This window comes from Pseudorca crassidens, chromosome 5 (genome assembly GCF_039906515.1).
Source record: "Pseudorca crassidens isolate mPseCra1 chromosome 5, mPseCra1.hap1, whole genome shotgun sequence".
NCBI lineage: Eukaryota > Metazoa > Chordata > Mammalia > Artiodactyla > Delphinidae > Pseudorca > Pseudorca crassidens.
In genome coordinates this window covers 82,748,242-82,769,559 of record NC_090300.1, presented here as the reverse complement: position 1 = coordinate 82,769,559, position 21,318 = coordinate 82,748,242, and the positions used below count along the sequence as shown (strand labels likewise).

Below are 21,318 nucleotides of genomic sequence, written 5' to 3'. Positions count from 1 at the left end.
ATCTCCATCAAGTGGCTATTTAAAGTATACTTCAAAACTTATAGCACCGGAAATGTTGCTACTTCCTATAGCAACCCATTTCATGCTCTAATATTAGGAATGAAAATGGAAACATAGCAACAGATAAAGATAAGACTTAAAAGATCATAAGGAGTTCTGCTTATGAGGTATGGAATAGATGTACTTTTCCCTATTCTTCCCACTAAGTACAATTAAAACCCCTGGATATTATTATAATATGACTGGAAAAGATGGAGAGAAGTCAGACTGGATAGGTCCCCAAAGACTCAAGGAATGACATGGAAGTGAGTTTCCTGGCTTTTCTTTTTGCCTCATATATCCCAGAATTGGAGCTGAAGAAGCTGGCAACCTGGAGCTCCAGGCACAAACCTAAAAAGCCCAACGAAAGCTAGCTCTCTCTAGCCAAAAGGTGAGGAAAGGAGAAGCCTATAAAGACAGTAAACTTTTAGAAAATAATCTTTCTATTATAGCTAACCAACACAGAAAAAAACTATGACTCCACCCCTACCCACTTCATCAGAGGTTGAGTGGAGAGCGTGGACTTTCACCCTCATCAGGCCATAATAAGGTGCCTCAACTTGCCCATGAAGGGGGTGTCAGTTTCTGACACTGAGCTAAGGCTGAGTAGGGTGCTGGGACTTTTAACCCTGCTGAATGGTAGTGAAACTCTTTACCTGTGGTGACAGAGATAATGTGGGGAGAGAATTCCCAGCACTGCCCAGCAGTAATGAGGAGCCATATACCTTCCCCTTTTTTGTCAATGGAAGTCCAGTGAGGAAGGAGGAAAGAACAGAGCTTAAAAAGTTCATAAGGAAATAATGGTTGAAAACTTCCCAAATTTGGCAAAAGACATGAACCTAGAGATTGCAGAAGGTGAGCGAACCACAAGAAATTCACAATAAGACACATCATAGTCAAACTTTTGAATACTAAACACCAAGGAAAAAAATATGAAAACAGCAAAAGAGAAATCACACCTCACTGACAGGGCAAAACCAATTTGAATGATGGCATATTTCCATTAGAAACCATGGAGGCCAGAGGAAACCTGAATCTTTTTCAAGTGCTGAAAGAAAAGAACTGGCAACCTAGAATAATATACCCAGCAAAAATATTTTCCAGGAATTAATTAGAAATTAATACATTCTAAAATGAGGGAAACTAAGAGTATGTCAACATCAGACTACTCTGAAAGAATGGCTAAAGGAAATTCTGTAAACAGAAAGCAAATGATAAAAGAAGGAACCTTGGAATATGAGGAAGGAAGGAAGAACACAGTAAGCAAAAATACGGGTTAATACAATAGGCTTTCTTTCTCTTGAGTTGCTAAAATTATATTTGATGGTTGAAGAAAATATTATGGTTACATTGTTTGATGTGGTTCTACATATGTATAGAGGAAATATTTAAGGTAATTATAAATAGGTGAGGGTAAACTGGTATAAAGAAAGGTAAGGTTTTTATACTTCCCTTGAAATGGTAGTATGATAACACCAGTAGACTGTGACAAGTTAAATGAATATTACAATGCAGTACCTAAAGCAACGCTGTAAAAAGATCTGGGCTAAGAGATACACTGAAAAACATTATTGACACATAAAAATGGATGTACTAAAATAATTCAATTAACCTACAGGAAAGCAGGGGGAAAAAACAGTGACAATAAAAGAGGGAAAAATAGAAAAGAAAAAAAAAAGACGGACTTAATTAATCATGGAAGTGTTAAGGCTTAAATGTAAATGGTCTAAATACATCAATTCAAATGCATTGATTAGCAGAGTGGATTAAAAAACATAAACCAACGCTATGCCATTAACAATACACTCACTTCAAATACCACAGTATAATCAGGTTTAGAGAAGAAGGACAGAAAAATACTTTATAAAAGAATCAATGGAGGGCTTCCCTGGTGGCGCAATGGTTGAGAGTCCGCCTGCCGATGCAGGGGACACGGGTTCATGCCCCGTTCTGGGAGGATCCCACATGCCACGGAGCGGCTGGGCCCGTGAGCGATGGCCGCTGAGCCTGCGCGTCTGGAGCCCGTGCTCTGCAATGGGAGAGGCCACGACAGTGAGAGGCCCGAGTACCGCAAAAAAAAAAAAAGAATCCATGGAGAGTGACATCAGCAAGATGTCAAAATAAGTAGCCCCAGACCTCGTTCTCCCACAGACACACTGATGCAACAATATATGGTCCAAAAACCTTTATGAAAACTCTAGAAACCAATTAGGAAATCATAGTACCCCAGGGGAGCTCAAAGCCAAGAGTAGCCACACTGAAATGGGTAAAAACAGCCATTTTATTTCAACTATATCAGCTTCTTCCCCAAATTGGCACAGCTCTTGTTCAGGAGGAATTTTCTCTCATGAGAGGGAAGTAGTGGAGTAGACTGTACATCCAATGTTCCTGCTTTTCAGGGGACTTCCAAAGAGACTAGTTTTTATCTCCCCTGAGTCAGAGTACTGATGGAACCTGGATGCCTGGGGGCTGCAGAGAACAAAAGAGAGCTCAGTGGCTTATTGAAGTGCTAAGAAACTTGCAGAACTAAGACAGATAATAGAAGGAGCAAGAGATGCAAGCTCCTGAAAAAGAAACCAGCAAACCTCTCTAATTGGGAAATTACACATACAGTCCCAGAGAAGATGCATCCCCATTGAAGGTTTGAGAGACCCCAAGGATCTTGAGCTTGGAGAAGGTCTTCCCCTGTATAAAGCCGTCCATAACAGGTGGCTGTTTTCCAAATGCTAAATTCACAGTAAAAAATAACAAGGTGCAGGAAGAAACAGACAAACACAACCCAATCAAAGGAACAAGATAATTATCTAGAAACTGACCCTAAACAATTTGGTATCTGTGAATTACCTGACAAGCAGTTGAAAATAACTGTCTTAAAGAAGCTCAATGCATGAAAAGAGAACACAGGTAGACAACTAAATGAAATCAGGAAAATGATGTATGAATGAAATGAAAATATCAACAAAGAGGTAGAAACTTTTAAAAAGAACCAGAAAGAAACTCTTAAAGAGAAGAATACAATAACTGAATTGAAAATTTTACTAGAAGGGATTAACAGCAGATTTAATCAGAAGAAAGAACCAGCAAACTTGAAGATAGGTAATAAGAAATCACTGAGTCAGAGGAACAAAAGGAAAAAGAATGAAGAAAAGTGGTGAATGCCTAAAGGACTTATGGGAAACCATCAAACATACCAGTATAGCATTATGGAAGTCCCAGAGGACTAGAGAGAGAATGGGACAGAGAACCAATTTGAAGAAATCTTGGCTAAAAACTTCTCAAATCTGAGGAGGTAAATGGACTTCCATATTCATTGGATATGTATCAGAATATTCTAATGAGGATGAACCCAAAGAGGTCCACACTGAGACACATTATAATTGAATTGTCAAAGACAAAGAAACAATCTTAAAAGCAGCAACAGAAAAGCTACTCATTATCTGTATGAAAAATGTCATGAGATTATCATTGCATTTCTCAGCAGAAATATTACAGGCTAGAAGGGAGAAGGATGATATATTTAAAGTGCATAAAGAAAAAAGAAAAGCCAGCCATGGGACACTATATCTGGAAAACTGTACTTCAAACAAAAAAGGAGAAATAAAGACCTTCCAAGATAAACACAAATTGAAACCAGGGCTTCCCTGGTGGCGCAGTGGTTGAGAGTCCGCCTGCCAATGCAGGGGACACGGGTTCGTGCCCCGGTCCAGGAATATCCCACGTGCCACGGAGCGGCTGGGCCCGTGAGCCATGGCCGCTGAGCCTGCGTGTCCGGAGCCTGTGCTCCGCAATGGGAGAGGCCATGACAGTGATAGGCCGTGTACTGCAAAAACAAACAAACAAAAAAAAAACAAACTGAAACCATTTATTACCACTATACCTGCCTCACAAGAATTGATAAAGGGAGTCCTTTGAGTTGAAATGGATGAACACTAGACAACAAAATGAGAGCATATGAAAATATAAAGCTCTCTGGTAAAAGTAAATACACAGACAAAAACAGTATCCTGTAACACTGTAGTGGTGGTGCATGAATCACTTTAAATTCAGGTATAGAATTTAAAAGATAAAAGCATTTTTAAAAACTATAACTATAGGAGGGAAAGCTTCGGAGCCGCAGAGGAGAGCACAGCAACAGGGGTGCGGAGGGCAAAGCGGAGAGATTCCCGCACAGAGGATCAGTGCCGACCAGCACTCACTCACCAGGCTGAGAGGCTTGTCTGCTCACCTGCAGGGGCGGGCGGGGCTGGGAGCTGAGGCTTGGGCTTCAGTCAGAGCGCAGGGAGAGGGCTGGGGTTGGCAGAGTGAACACAGCCAGAAGGGGTTAGTGCACCACGGCTAGCCGGGAGGGAGTCCGGGGAAAAGTCTGGACCTGCCGAAGAGGCAAGAGACTTTTTCTTCCCTCTTTGTTTCCTGGTGCGCGAGGAGAGGGGATAAAGAGCGCTGCTTAAAGGAGCTCCAGAGACGGGCGTGAGCCGCAGCTAACAGCGCGGACCCCAGAGACGGGCATGAGACGCTAAGGCTGCTGCTGCAGCCACCAAGAAGCCTGTGTGCGAGCACAGGTTACTATCCACACTTCCCTTCCAGGGAGCCTGTGCAGCCCGCCACTGCCAGGGTCCCGGGATCCAGGGACAATTTCCCCGGGAGAATGCACAGCGCGCCTCAGGCTGGTGCAACGTCCCACCGGCCTCTGCCACGGCAGGCTCGCCCCGCATCCGCACCCCTCCCGCGCACCGTCCTGAGTGAGCCAGAGTCCCCGAAACAGCTGCTCCTTTAACCCCGTCCTGTCTGAGCGAAGAACAGACACCCTCCGGCAACCTACACGCAGAGGCAGGGCCAAATCCAAAGCTGAGCCATGGGAACTGTGCAAACAAAGAAGAGAAAGGGAAATCTCTCCCAGCAGCCTCAGATGCAGCAGATTAAAGCTCCACAATCAACTTGATATACCCTGCATCTGTGGAATACATGAATAGACAACGAATCATCCCAAATTGAGGAGGTGGAGTTTGAGAGCAAGATTGACTCTTTTTTCCTCCTTTTCCTCTTTTTGTGAGTGTGTATGTTTCTGTGTGAGATTTTGTCTGTATAGCTTCGCTGTCACCATTTATCCTACGGTTCTATCGGTTTTTTTTGTTTCTTCTTGTTTTTATTTTCTTAAAAAAAATTGTTTTTCTTAATTTTTATTTTAATAACTTTAGTTTATTTTATCTTACTTTATTTTATCCTCTTTCCTCTTTTCTTTCTTTCTTCCTTCCCTCCTTCCTTCCTTCCCTCCTTCCTTCCCTCCCTCCCTCCCTCCTTTCTCTTCCTTCCTTCCTTCCTTCCTTCCTTCCTTTCTTTCTTTCTTTCTTTCTTTCTTTCTTTCTTTCTTTCTTTCTTTCTTTCTTTCTCTTTCTCTCTTTCTTTCTCTCTTTCTACTTTTTCACGCTTTTATTCTGAGCCATGTGGATGAAAGGCTCTTGGTGCTGCAGCCAGGAGTCAGTGCTGTGCCTTTGAGGTGGGAGAGCCAACTTCAAGACACTGGTCCACAAGAGACCTCCTAGCTCCACATAATATCAAATGGTGAAAATCTCCCAGAGATCTCCATCTCAACACCAGCATCCAGCTTCACTCAATGACCAGCAAGCTACAGTGCTGGACACCCTATGCCAAACAACTAGCAAGACAGGAACACAACCCCACCCATTAGCAGAGAGGCTGCCTAAAATCATAATAAGTCCACAGACACCCCAAAACACACCACCAGACGTGGATCTGCCCACCAGAAAGAGAAGATCCAGCCTCATCCACCAGAACACAGGCAATAGTCTCCTCCACCAGGAAGCCTACACAACCCACTGAAACAACTTTAGGCACTGGGGAAAGACACCAAAAACAACGGGAACTACGAACCTGCAGCCTGCAAAAAGGAGACCCCAAATACAGTAAGATAAGCAAAATGAGAAGACAGAAAAACACAGCAGATGAAGGAGCAGACTAAAAACCCACCAGACCTAACAAATGAAGAGGAAATAGGCAGTCGACCTGAAAAAGAATTCAGAATAATGATAGTAAAGAGGACCCAAAATCTTGGATATAGAATAGAGAAAATGCAAGAAACATTTAATGAGGACCTAGAAGAACTAAAGATGAAACAAGCAATGATGAACAACACAATAAATGAAATTAAAACTACTCTAGAAGGGATCAATAGCAGAATACCTGAGGCAGAAGAACGGATAAGTGACCTGTAAGATAAAATAGTGGAAATAACTACTGCAGAGCAGAATAAAGAAAAAAGAATGAAAAGAACTGAGGACAGTCTCAGAGACCTCTGGGACAACATTAAACGCACCAACATTTGAATTATAGGGGTTCCAGAAGAAGAGAAAAAGAAAGGGACTGAGAAAATATTTGAAGAGATTATAGTTGAAAACTTCCCTAATATGGGAAAAGAAATAGTTAATCAAGTCCAGGAAGCACAGAGAGTCCCATACAGGATAAATCAAAGGAGAAACATGCCAAGACACATATTAATCAAACTGTCAAAAATTAAATACAAAGAAAACATATTAAAAGCAGCAAGGGAAAAACAACAAATAACACACAACAGAATCCCCATAAGGTTAAGAGCTGATCTTTCAGCAGAAACTCTGCAAGCCAGAAGGGACTGGCAGGACATATTTAAAGTGATGAAGGAGAAAAACCTACAACCAAGATTACTCTACCCAGCAAGGATCTTATTCAGATTTGATGGAGAAATTAAAACCTTTACAGACAAGCAAAAGCCGATAGAGTTCAGCCCCACCAAACCAGCTTTACAACAAATGCTAAAGGACCTTCACTAGGCAAGAAACACAAGAGAAGGAAAAGACCTACAATAATAAACCCAAAACAGTTAAGAAAATGGGAATAGGAACATACATATCGATAATTACCTTAAATGTAAATGGATTAAATGCTCTCACCAAAAGACACAGACTGGGGCTTCCCTGGTATCTCAGTAGTTGAGAGTCCCCCTGCCTATGCAGGGAACACGGGTTCGTTGCCTGGTCCGGGAAAATCCCACGTGGCGCGGAGCACCTGGGCTCGTGAGCCATGGCCGCTGAACCTGCGCATCCGGAGCCTGTGCTCCGCTACTGCAAAAAAAAAAAAAGACACAGACGGGCTGAATGGATACAAAAACAAGACCCATTTATATGCTGTCTACAAGAGACCCACTTCAGACCTAGAGACACATACAGACTCAAAGTGAGGGGATGGAAAAAGATATTGCATGCAAATGGAAACCAAAAGAAAGCTGGAGTAGCAATTCTCATATCAGACAAAATAGACTTTAAAATAAAAACTATTAGAAGAGACAAAGAAGGACACTACATAATGATCAATCCAAGAAGAAGATATAACAATTGTAAATATTTATGCACCCAATATAGGAGCACCTCAATACATAAGGCAAATACTAACAGCCATAAAAGGAGAAATCGACAGTCACACATTCATAGTAGGGGACTTTAACACCCCACTTTCACCAATGGACAGATCATCCAAAATGAAAATAAATAAGGAAACACAAGCTTTAAATGATACATTAAACAAGATGGACTTAATGGATATTTAGAGGACATTTGATCCAAAAACAACAGAATACACATTTTTCTCAAGTGCTCATGGAACATTCTCCAGGATAGATCATATCTTGCGTCACAAATGAAGCCTTGGTAAATTTAAGAAAATTGAAATTGTATCAAGTATTTTTTCTGACCATAACGCTATGAGACTAGATATCAAGTACAGGAAAAGATCTGTAAAAAATACAAACACATGGAGGCTAAACAACACACTACTTAATAACGAAGTGATCACTGATGAAATCAAAGAGGAAATCAAAAAATACCTAGAAACAAATGACACTGGAGACACGACGACTCAAAACCTATGGGATGCAGCAAAAGCAGTTCTAAGAGGGTAGTTTATAGCTATACAATCCTACCTTAAGAAACAGGAAACATCTCAAATAAACAACCTAACCTTGCACCTAAAGCAATTAGAGAAAGAAGAACAAACAAAACCCAAAATTAGCAGAAGGAAGGAAATCATAAAGATCAGATCAGAAATAAATGAAAAAGAAATGAAGGAAACGATAGCAAAGGTCAATAAAACTAAAAGCTGGTTCTTTGAGAAGATAAACAAAATTGATAAACCGTTAGCCAGACTCATCAAGAAAAAAAGGGAGAAGACTCAAATCAATAGAATTAAAAAGGAGAAGGAACAACTGACACTGCAGAAATACAAAGGATCATGAGAGATCACAACAAGCAACTCTTTGCCAGTAAAATGGACAACCTGGAAGAAATGGACACATTCTTAGAAATGCACAACCTGCCAAGACTGAATCAGGAAGAAATAGAAAATATGAACAGGCCAATCACAAACACGGAAATTGAAACTGTGATCAAAAATCTTCCAACAAACAAAAGCCCAGGACCAGATGGCTTCACAGGCGAATTCTATCAAACATTTAAAGAAGAGCTAACACCTATCCTTCTTAAACTCCTCCAAAATGTAGCAGAGGGAGGAACACTCCCAAACTCATTCTACGAGGCCACCATCACTCTGATACCAAAACCAGACAAGGATGTCACAAAGAAAGAAAACTACAGGCCAATATCACTGATGAACATAGATGCAAAAATCCTCAACAAAAAGCTAGCAAACAGAATCCAAAAGCACATTAAAAGGATCATACACCATGATCAAGTGGGGTTTATTTCAGGAATGCAAGGATTCTTCAGTATATGCAAATCAATCAACGTGATGCACCATATTAACAAATTGAAGGAGAAAAAACATATGATCATCTCAATAGATGCAGAGAAAGCTTTTGACAAAAAAACCCCACCTATTTATGATTAAAACCCTGCAGAAAGTAGGCATAGAGTGATTTTTCCTCAACATAATAAAGCCATATATGACTAACCCACAGCCAACATCGTCTTCAATGGTGAAAAACTGAACGCATTTCCACTAAGATCAGGAACAAGACAAGGGTGTCCACTCTCAACACTCTTATTCAACGTAGTTTTGGAAGTTTTAGCCACAGCAATCAGAGAAGAAAAGGAAATAAAAGGAATCCAAATCAGAAAAGAAGTAAAGCTGTCACTGTTTGCAGATGACATGATACTATACATAGACTCCTAAAGATGCTATTAGAAAGCTACTAGAGCTAATCAATGAATTTGGTAAAGTAACAGGATACAAAATTAATGCACAGAAATCTCTGGCATTCCTATACATAAATGATGAAAAATCTGAAAGTGAAATGAAGAAAACACTCCCATTTACCATTGCAACAAAAAGAATAAAATATCTAGGAATAAACCTACCTAAGGAGACAAAAGACCTGTATGCAGAAAATTATAAGACACTGATGAAAGAAATTAAAGATGATACAAATAGATGGAGAGAGATACCATGTTCTTGGATTGGAAGAATCAACATTGTGAAAATGACTCTACTACCCAAAGCAATCTATAGATTCAATGCAATCCCTATCAAACTACCACTGGCATTTTTCACAGAACTAGAACAAAAAATTTCACAATTTGTATGGAAACACAAAAGACCCCGAATAGCCAAAGCAATCTTGAGAACAAAAAACGGAGCTGGAGGAATCAGGCTCCGTGACTTCAGATTATACTACAAAGCTACAGTAATCCAGACAGTATGGTACTGGCACAAAAACAGAAAGATAGATCAATGGAACAGGATAGAAAGCCCAGAGATAAAACCACACACATATGGTCACCTTATCTTTAATAACGGAGGCAGGAATGTACAGTGGAGAAAGTACAGTCTCTACAATAAGTAGTGCTGGAAAAACTGGACAGGTACATGTAGAGGTATGAGATTAGGTCACTTCCTAACACCATACACAAAAATAAGCTCAAAATGGATTAACAACCTAAATGTTAGGCCAGAAACTATCAAACTCTTAGAAGAAAACATAGGCAAAACACTCTATGACATAGATCACAACAAGATCCTTTTTGACCCACCTCCCAGAGAAATAGAAATAAAAAGAAAAATAAACAATGGGACCTAATGAAACTTCAAAGCTTTTGCACAGCAAAGGAAACCATAAACAAGACCAAAAGACAACCCTCAGAATGGGTGAAAATATTTGCAAATGAAGCAACTGACAAAGGATTAATCTCCAAAATTTACAAGCAGCTCATGCAGCTCAATAACAAAAGAACGAACAACCCAATCCAAAAATGGGTCGAAGACCTAAATAGACATTTCTCCAAAGAAGATATACAGACTGCCAAGAAACAGATGAAAGAATGCTCAACATCATTAATCATTAGAGAAATGCAAATCAAAACTATGATGAGATATCATCTCATACCAGTCAGAATGGCCATCATCAAAACATCTAGAAACAATAAATGCTGGAGAGGGTGTGGAGAAAAGGGAACACTCTTGCAGTGCTGGTGGGAATGTGAATTGGTACAGCCACTATGGAGAATAGTATGGAGGTTCCTTAAAAAACTAAAAATAGAACTACCATATGACCCAGCAATCCCACTCCTGGGCATATACCTTGAGAAAACCATAATTCAAAAAGAGTCATGTACCAAAATGTTCATTGCAGCTCTATTTACAGTAGCCAGGAGATGGAAACAACCTAAGTGTCCATCATCGGATGAACGGATAAAGAAGATGTGGCACATATATACAATGGAATATTACTCAGCCATAAAAAGAAATGAAATTGAGCTGTTTGTAATGAGGTGGATGGACCCAGAGTCTGTCATACAGAGTGAAGTAAGTCAGAAAGAGAAAGACAAATACCGTATGCTAACACATATATATGGAATTTAAGAAAAAAAAAATGTCATGAAGAACCTAGGGGTAAGACAGGAATAAAGACACAGACCTACTAGAGAATGTACTTAAGGATATGGGGAGGGGGAAGGGTAAGCTGTGACAAAGCGAGAGAGTGGCATGGACATATATGCACTACCAAACTTAAAATAGATAGCCAGTGGGAAGCAGCGGCGTAGCATAGGGAGATCAGTTCGGTGCTTTGTGACTGCCTGGAGGGTGGGCGGGAGGGAGACACAAGAGGGAAGAGATATGGGAATATATGTATATGTATAACTGATCACTTTGTTATAAAGCAGAAACTAGCACACCATTGTAAAGCAATTATAGTCCAATAAAGATGTAAAAAAAAAAAAACAAAAAGAAACTATAACTATAAAGGTGTGTTAATGGTTACAAAATATAAAGAGATGTATTGATAATTTACAGCATCATTAACATTAAAGTGAGGGGAGAGAGAAAGGAGTAGTGTTTTTTTCAGTTATAACGTGCTGTATTACTTAACGTAGATCACATCTTCCGTTGTTAATCCTCAAATATGCATTCATGGCATCGTTTTCAAAGGCTTCTGTCCATTCCCAGCACAAAATATTAATCCACCCTCCACTGAAACCTTTGGTTTATTTTCAAACAGATCTGTGATGTAAACAACTTCATGCTCTGGATCTTATGGGGAATGGAGGCTCAGCTCACCTGAGGACAGGTGGTCATGCCTTGCCCCCGGGGATTCCTGTGGGTCAAGTGGGCCCTGAGAGGAGAGGGGGCTAAAGGCCCTGAGGACTAAGGGTATTTTGGGGTAGATTTCTAAGGGTGACCCCTCACACAACCCTAAACCTTAAATACACCATGTGATTTCCACTAACCCAGCAGCATCTACCCTAGGCAACAACAAGGCCACACCTATTCCAGGAGGAGCTCAGCCACTAGGAAACAGGCCCTGGAAAAACTACTCAGTGGTCTCAGGTGTGCTATGCGTGATATCTCTAGCTCAGTGCTACTGAATACGGGCCTGAGGGAATAATATCTGCACCAATAAGAAAACTTGTTAAAGGTGCCATTTCATGAGCCCCACAGGAGAATCATAACTTACAGTGGGGCCCTGATTCCCTCCAAATTTGTATGCACTTTAAAGAATCAGAAGAAATGTTTGCTATGTGGTTGCCATGCAGTTTCCCACTAGTATTACATGATGAGTATTTAGAAATTACATCACATGTGCCCTCCCCACAGAGTCTGTCTATTGATCTGGGTGGGAGCATCCATGTTGTTTTAACTCCAGGTGATTCTAAGTTTAGACCAGGTTTAAGCCCAAGGGCTGCTGGGTACATTAGTGAGAGTTGCTTCCAGTCTTTAGTCCCTTTGCCTTTGGGAAGACATCAGTGTCTGCTCTACATGGTATTGGAATGGGCAGGTCAGTGTAGCCCACTTAAGGAGTAGGGTTTTTGTTTGCAATTGAAGTTAAATTGTCACTTTAAAATAGATCAGTATAACTATAAGATGTTTTACATAATACACAAGGTAACTGCAAAGAAATTGAACAAAAGAAAGTGAGAAACAAATCAAAACATGTCACTATAAAAAATCAATGAAACAAAAGGAGGGCAGCAAGAAAGGAAACAAGGGGCAAAATAAATACAATATAAGCATAAAACAACTTTTAAATGGCAGTGGTAAGTCCTATACTATCATTTCTTTAAAGATAAATGAATTAAACTCCCAAATCAAAAGACACAGAGTAGAAGAATGGAAAAAGAAACAAGATCCAACTGTATGCTGTCTACAGGAGACTCACTTTAGATATAAGGGTGTACATAGCCTGAAATGAAAGGATGGGTAAAGATACTGCATGCAAATGCTAACAAAAAAAGGCATCGGGGTGAGCATGCTTTTATCAGACAAAATAGACTTTATGCCAAAAACTGTCAAAAAGACACAGGAGGATAATATATGATGATAAAATAGTCAATTCACCAGAAAGAAATAAAAATTATAAATGTATATTCACCTAACAACATATTGCCCAAATATATAAAGCAAACACTGACAGAATTGAAGGGAGAAATAGGAAATAGTGCAAAAATAGTAGTTTTCAATACCCCACTTTCAATAATGGATAGAGAGCACCCAGACAGAAGTTCAATAAGGAACAGAAGACTTGAAAAACAGTATAGAACAATTGGACCTCATAGCCATGTACAGCACACTCTACCCAACAACAGCAGAATATACATTCTCCTCAAGTACACGTGAAACATTCTCCAGGATAGATCACATGTTAGGCCATAAAACAAGTCTTAAAATTTTTAAGAAGATTGAAATCATAACAAGTATTTTTTTTATAACCACAATGAAATGAAATTAGAAATGAATAGCAAAAGGAAGACTGGAAAATCCACAAAATATGTGGAAATTAGGCAATACCCTCTTGAACAACCAATGGGTTAAAGAAATCACAAGGAAGTTGGAAAATGTCTTGAGAGAAATGATAAAGAAGACAACATATCAAACTTATGGGATGCAACAAAAGCACAACTAAGAGGTTTACAAGTAAACCTCTAAGAAGTTTATAGTAGTAAATGCCAACATTAAAAAAAGATCTAAAATCAACAATTTAACTGTACACCTCAAGGGATTAGAAAAAACTAAACCCAAATTTAGCAGAAGGAAGGAAATAACAAAGATTAGAACAGAAATAAAAACAAAATAGAGGGTAGAAAAACAATAGAAAATATTAAAAACTGAGATTTTTAAAGATCAACAAAATTGACAAACTCTTAGCTAGACTAAGAAAAAAAGAAAAGACTCAACAAATATCAGAAATGAAAAAGGAGACATTACAACTGATGCCACAGAAATAAAAAAGGTTCATAAGAGACTACTCTGAAGAATTATATGCCAACAAAATGGATAACTTAAAAGAAATGGATAAATTTCTGGAAACATACAACCGACCAAGACTGAATAATGAAGAAATTTAAAAATCTGACAGACTTATAATCAGTAAGAACATTGAATCAGTAATAAAAAAATCTCCCAACAAAGAAAAGCCCAGAAGTAGAGGGCTTAACTGGAGAATTCTACCTAACATTTAAAGAATTAACAGTAGTTCTTTTTAAACTCCTCAAAAAATTGAAGAGGGAACACTTCCAAACTCATTGTATGAGACCAGCATTACATGATGTCAAAATCAGACAAAGATACTACCAGAAAAGAAAACTACAGAGCAATATCCCCAGTGACTATTATTGCAAAAATCCTTAACAAAATACGAGCAAAACAAATTCAACTACACATTAAAATGATCATAAACAAGTGGGATATATCCTCAGGATGCAAGGATGGTTCAACATGAAAAGCAATCAGTGTGATATACCACACCAACAAAATGAAGGACAAAGACCACATGAACATCTCAGATGAAGCAGAAAAAGCATTTGACAAAATTCAACACTCTTTAATGATAAAAACATTCAACAATCTAGTAATAGAAGGAAATTACCACAACATAATAAAGGTCATGTGTGAAAAGCACATAGCTAACATCATACTGAATGGTGAATAACTACAAGTTTTCCCTCTAAGATCAGAAACAAAGGAAGGATACCCACTCACACAACTTGATTCAACATAAAGCTGGAGTCCTTACACTTCCTGATTTCAAAACATGATACAAAGCTAATCAAAAATATTACAAAGTAATCAGAACAGTATGGTACTCACATAAAGACAGAGATATTGACCACTGAAACAGAATAAAGAACTTATAAATAAACCATCACCTATATGGTCAAATCTTTGATAAAGATACCAAGGCTATACAAAGGGGATAGGATAGCCTCTTCAACAAATGATTTTGGTAAAACATTATTTGCACATGTGAAAGAATGAAATTGGACCTTTACCATATACCATACACAAAATCAACTGAAAACAAAAACCCCTAAATCTAAGACCTGAAACTAAAGAACACCCAAAAGAAAATGGGAAATATTTCATGACACTGGATTTGGCAATTATTTCTTAGTTGTGACACCAAAAACACAGGCAACAAAAGCAAAAATAGACAAATGGGACTACATCAACTTAAAACCTTCTGTGAAAAAAAGGGAACAATCAACAGAGTGAAAAGACATCCTACAGAGTCAGAGAAGTTATTTTCAAACCATATATCTGATAAGGGGTTAATATCCAAACTATATAAAGAACTCCTGTAACTCAACAAGAAAAACATACAATTCAATTAAAATGGGCAAAGGACTCGAATTAGGTATTTCTCCAGAGATACACAATTGGCTTATAAGCGTATGAAAAGATGTTCAACATCACTACTCATCAGGGAAATGCAAGTCAAATCCACAATGAGATATCACTTTACAACTGTTAAGATAGCACTATGCAGCACCAACAGGAAAATAAGTGTTGGTGAAGATGTGGAGAAATTGAAACCTTTGTTCACTGTTGGTTGAAATGTAAACTGAGGTAGCTGCTATGGAAAACGATATGGAGTTTCCTCAAAAAATTAAAATTAGAATTACCATATAATCCAGCAATCCCATTTCTAAGCACGTATTCAAAAGAATTGAAAACAGGATGTCAAAGGTGTTCCATGTTTATTGCACATCCATGTTTATTGCAGCATTTATTCACAGTATCCAAGAGGTGGAAGCAACATAAATGTCCATCAAAAAATGAATGGGTTTCTTAAATGCATTGTATACAATGGAATACTATTTAGTTTAGCCTTAGAAAAGAAGGAAATCTTTCTATTACATGGATGAACCAGAAAGAAATTATGCTAAGTGAAATAAGCCAGTCTCAAAAAGACAAATACTGCATGATTCCACTTATATCAGGTACTTAGAATAGACAAATTCATAAAGACAGAAGACAGAAAGGATGGTGGTTCTCAGGAGAGAGGGTAAAAGGGAGTTGTTGTTCAATGGATGTGGAGTTCAATTTTTCTAGATGAAAAAATTCTAGAGATTTGCTGCACAACAATGTGCATATCGTTAATACTATTGTATTATACACTTTAAAATGGTTAACATAGTAAACTTTGTTATGTGCTTTTTACCACAATAAAAAAAATCAATATGTAACTAAAAGTTACCATAACTGAAAATAAGAACTAAATAAATTGGCTTAACAGCATGTAGTGACAGCTGAAAAAAGGATTCGTAATCTGGAAGATAGTGAGTAGAAAATATCTAGATGGAATCACAGAGAAAAAAGAAAACCATAAGAGATATACGATACTTGGTGAAGAAGTTTGAACATATATATAACTGGAGACACAAACAAAAGAGAGAGAGAATAAAGCAGAATAAATTATTGAATGATAATGGCTCAGATTTTTTCCATTGAGAACACAAATTCAAAATGTGCTAAAAACTAAAAGCAGAGTAAATAAAAGGAAAACCATCTACACAGATTGTAGTAAAACTGATGAAAACAAAGGGTAATGAAAAAATTCTCGAAAGCGGCCAAGGTGGACACTTTACAATAAAACAAACAGTAATAAGATTGAGAGTTGATATTTTAACAGAAATGGTGAAAAGAGAAGGTATTGGTATAAAATCTCTATATTACTGGGAAAAATGCTAATATAGAATTTCATACTTAGCAAAAATATTCTTCAACTATAAAGGCAAATTTTTTTTCAAACAAATGTTGAGAGAATTAAAGTGAATACTTTAAATAGAAGGAAAACAATACCAGATAGAATAATAGAAATGCAGAAATTAAATAATAACAACAGAAAAAGGTAAATGCAAGAATAAACCTAAATAAATAGCAATAATATTATGTTTTGGTATAAGTATTAAAATGTCAATAATTTTTAATAATATTGTGATGTAGAATGAAAATATATCATAATGCTAGCACAAAAGGTGGGAGAAAGGAAAATAGAGATAAAATATTTAACATTCTTGCTTTGTCTGGGTAGGTGTCAAATTAACAACTGAAGGATCAACAATTTAAGGGTCAGTTTTGTAATATCTGTGTTAGCCACTAAAATAATAGTGCAAGAATATAATACTCAAAAACTAATAAAATAGAGTAATATTTTAAAATGTGATTAATCCTTAAAAGGACAGAAAAGAGAGAGAAAGAAGACAGAATTGGTTAGACAAATAGAATATAATTGTGAGGTTGGCAGATTTAAATTCCAGTGTATCAGTAATTACACTAAATATAATTTGACTGTATTCTGCAGTCATAAGCAAAGACTGTCAGTCTAAATAAAAAAAATTCTAAATCACTTATGAGACACATTAAGTATATGTTTGCTAAAAATTTGAAAGTAAATACATGAAAAATTGTAACATGAACAATTTAAAATTTTGGTACATCTCTACTTATATCTACTTATACCAGTAGTTTTCCATTGCTGCATAACAAATCACCACAAACTTAACAGCTGAAAACTCATTTATTAACTCACAGCTCTATAGGTCAGACATCTGGCACTGTATGATTGAGATATTTGCTCAGTGTACCATAAGACTGAAATCAAGGGGTCAACAAGGCTGAGTTGTCATCTGGAGGTTCTGAGGGAAAATCTGCTTCCAAACTCATTGTTTTTATTAGAAAAATTTAGTTCCTTGTGGTTGTGGGACTGAGCTCCCAATTTCCTTGCTAGGTGTCATGGGGGGAGAGCATGTTAGCTACCTAAGTCTGCCTGCATTTCTTGCCACGTGGCCCCTTCTTACTTCAAGCCAGTAACAATGCATCTAGTACTTCTCATGCTTCAAATTTCAAAATTCTTTCATCTTTGACCTCTAGATCTATATTTATAGGTTTCATGTAATAGGTTCACCCAAATAGTATCCTTTTCTTAAAGTCAACATAATATAACTGTCATGGGAGTGATATATTCTCTATTATATCCACAGTCCCAGAGAATATACAGGATTATCCAGAAGGCAGGAATCCTGGGGAATATTTTAGAATTCTGCCTACCACAGTAAACTTTAAAGCAAGAAGCATTATCAAATGTAAAAGGGACTATTTTAAAATAATAAAAGGATGAATCCATAAGAATTTTGAGTTCAGGGCCCCAAAATACACAAAGAGATAGACAATTCTGCAATAAGTGGAAGAAAATATAACAAACCTCTCTCTGCAACTGATTTTAAAATTAAAGGAAAAATCCATAACAATAAAGAAAGTTTTGAACAGCATGATTAATAAGTCTGACTTAACTGACATATTTAAAACATTACACTCTACAGTTCGAGAATGTACATTCTTTTCAAGTGCACATGAGACACAGGCCAAAATTGACCATATGCAGGACCATAATAAAAGTGCCAATAAATGTCACAGGATTGTAATCATATATAACATGTTCTCTGACCACAGGGGAATTAAACTAGGAACGAATGACAAAAATATATAAAGAACATTCACAAGTTTTCAAAATTAAGCAGTCTATTCCCAACTAGCTTACTGGTTAATAAGCAAATCACAATGTAAAATTTTAATATATCACAAACAGAAAGATAGTGAAACTAAAATATAACATGTGGATAAATCTAAATTTATGTTTAGAGGTAAGCTTATACCCATGTTATATGTTTATATAAGTTAATATAAATTTATACCCATGCATGTTAATAAGAAGACTAAAAATTTAATGATCTAATTATCTATCTTAAGAAGTTAAAAAGGATAAAAAATTATTCCCCCAAAAGTAAAAAGGAAAATAATACTGTTAAGAACAAAAATTAATGAAATAGAAAGAAAATGTACAATAGCAAAGATTTACAAAGCCAAAGTTGGTTTATGGAAATAAATAATAAAGTTGCTAAAGGTATGTACAAGATTGTCAAGAAACACAGAAGAAACAAAATGGAACAATCATAAATTTATGGAAATCAAGCAACACACTCTTAAACAACCAACAGACCAAATGAGAAATCACAACGGAAATTAGAAAATACTTTGATATAAATAAAAAGAAAAATAATAGCATGGAGATGTAGCAAAAACAGTACTCATAGGGGAATTTATAGCTGTAATCACCTACATTAAAGGAAGAAGAAAGTTCAATAACCTATCTTTACACCTTGAGGAACTAGAAGAAAAACTGAAACCAGCAGATATAAGAAATAATAAAAATTCGAGCAGAGATAAACAAAACAGAGAATAGAAAAGCAATAAAGGAATTCAATGAAACCAAAAGTTTGTTCTTTGAAAATTTCAACAGAATTGACAAAACTTCAGTTAGAGTGACTCAAGAAAAAAAATGGGGGACAATTATTAAAATCACAATGAAAAATGAGTATAATACTGTCAATCTTACAAAAATAAAAAGGATTATAAGAGAATACTGTAAACAGTTCTATGCCAACAAATTAAATAACCTAAATGAATGAATAAATTCTGAGAAATTCACAAACTATCAAAACTGACTCAAGAAGAAATAGATAATCTGAACAGTTTTATAACGAGTAAAGAGATTAAATCAGTAATTGAAACCTTCCATCAAAGGAAAGACCAGGACCAGATGGCTTTGTGATGAATTCTATCAGTCATTTAAATAGGTAACACCAAATGCTTTTCAAACTTTTCCAAAAAATAGAAGGGAAAACGTCCTAACTCATTATCTGAGGCATCATTCTAATACCAAACTAGACAAAGACACTGAATGAAAAGAAAACTGCAACAATATTCCTTATAAATATAGATTCAAGTATACTAAACAAAATATTAGCAAACTGAATCTTACAGCATATTAAAAGGATTATAAACTGTGATCAAGTGGGATTTATCCTAGGAATACAAGAGTGTTTCAACATATAAAAATCAATGTAATACCCACACTAATAGAATAAAGGGGAAAAAACACATAGTCATCTCACGCATAAAAAAAGCATTTGACAAAATTAAACACCACTTTCACGATTTAAAACTGCAACAACAGCAACATGCAGAAAACTAGGAGCAGAATGGAACTTCCTTAACCTGGTAAAGGGCATTTTTGCAAAACCCACAGGTAACGTCATATTCAATGGTGAAAGACTAAAAGCTTTCCCTCTGAGATCAGGAACAAGACAAAGATTTCTGCATTTGCTACTTCTATTTCTTATTGAACCAGAAATTCTAGCCAGAGGAGTGAGGCAGGAAAAATAAAAGGGCATTTGCAAGAAAAATAAAAGGGCATTTGCAAAAATGCCCTTTACCAGGTTAAGGAAGTTCTATTCTACTCCTAGTTTTCTGAGTGTTGCTGTTGTTGCAGTTTTAAATAAAAGACATCACAATGGAAAAGAAGAAGTAAAATTATATCTATTTGCAGATGACATAATCTTATATATATGTTAGTGTGTTTCTATATACTAACAATGAACAATCTGCAAAGAAAATTAAGAAAGCAATTTTATTTACAATAGCATCAAAAAATAAAATACTTATAAATAAATTTAACCAAGGAGATAAAAGGCTTGTGCACTGGAAACTATAAAACTTTGCTGAAAAAAATTAATACACAAATAAGTGGAATCATTCCATGTTTATGAATTAGAAGGCAATATTATTAAGATGGCAGTATCTCAAAGTGATACAGATTCACTACAATTCATATCAAAATCCCAATGATCTTTTTGCAGAAATGAAAAAAGTTTATCCTAAAATTCATATGAGATGGCAAGTGACCCAAAATCTTCTTAAAATAGACCAAAATTGAAGGACTTACACTTCTCAATTGTAAAATTACCTACACAGCTACAGTAATCAAAACAGTGTGGTACTGACATAAGATCAGATTTATAATTTAATGGAATGGAATTGGGAGTCCAGAAATAAAACCATACATCTATGACTAATTGGTTTTTCACAATGGTGTCAAGCCTATTTAATGGGGCAAACAATAATCTCATCAACAAATGGTGTTGGGAGAATTGAATATCCACATGCTAAAGAATAAAGTTGGACCCTTATTACCTCCTAGCATATACAAAAATTAACTCAGATGTGGTCAAAGATGTAAATTTACAGCTAAGACTATAAAACTCAAGAAAACAGGGATAATATTTCCTGAATATGATTGTGGCTGTGGCTCTTAGATATTACACCAAAACATAGAAATTATAGGAAATGGATGCTGGATTACTAGCATGGCAGCTCAGACAGCAGGAGAATTTTCAGGGAAAAAAAAAGGAAGCAGAAAAATGCTCCTAAACACCAAGGGGCTCCTCTATGGAACCCATGACCAAGTCAATAAAAAGCAACTCCTGTCTCCCTTCCCCGGTCTCTCTGGCTTTCTTTTCTATTATCTACCTGCTTCATCCCAGCCAGAAGAGAGCCTGTAAGCTCCCCATCTGTCTTCAGAGCAAAAGAGCTTGGACACCAGGAAGAATAGGCTGTAAGATCACTTCCTTGGGAGGGTGGCTCAGTGCCCTCACTCCTGGC

General features: G+C 36.9%; 1 protein-coding gene across 4 annotated transcripts in view; it reads left to right on the top strand.

Annotated features, from left to right (window-relative positions):
- Window positions 1-21,318, top strand: part of STXBP5L (syntaxin binding protein 5L) — a 371,562-nt gene that overhangs the window by 202,309 nt on the left and 147,935 nt on the right. The window lies entirely within an intron of this gene.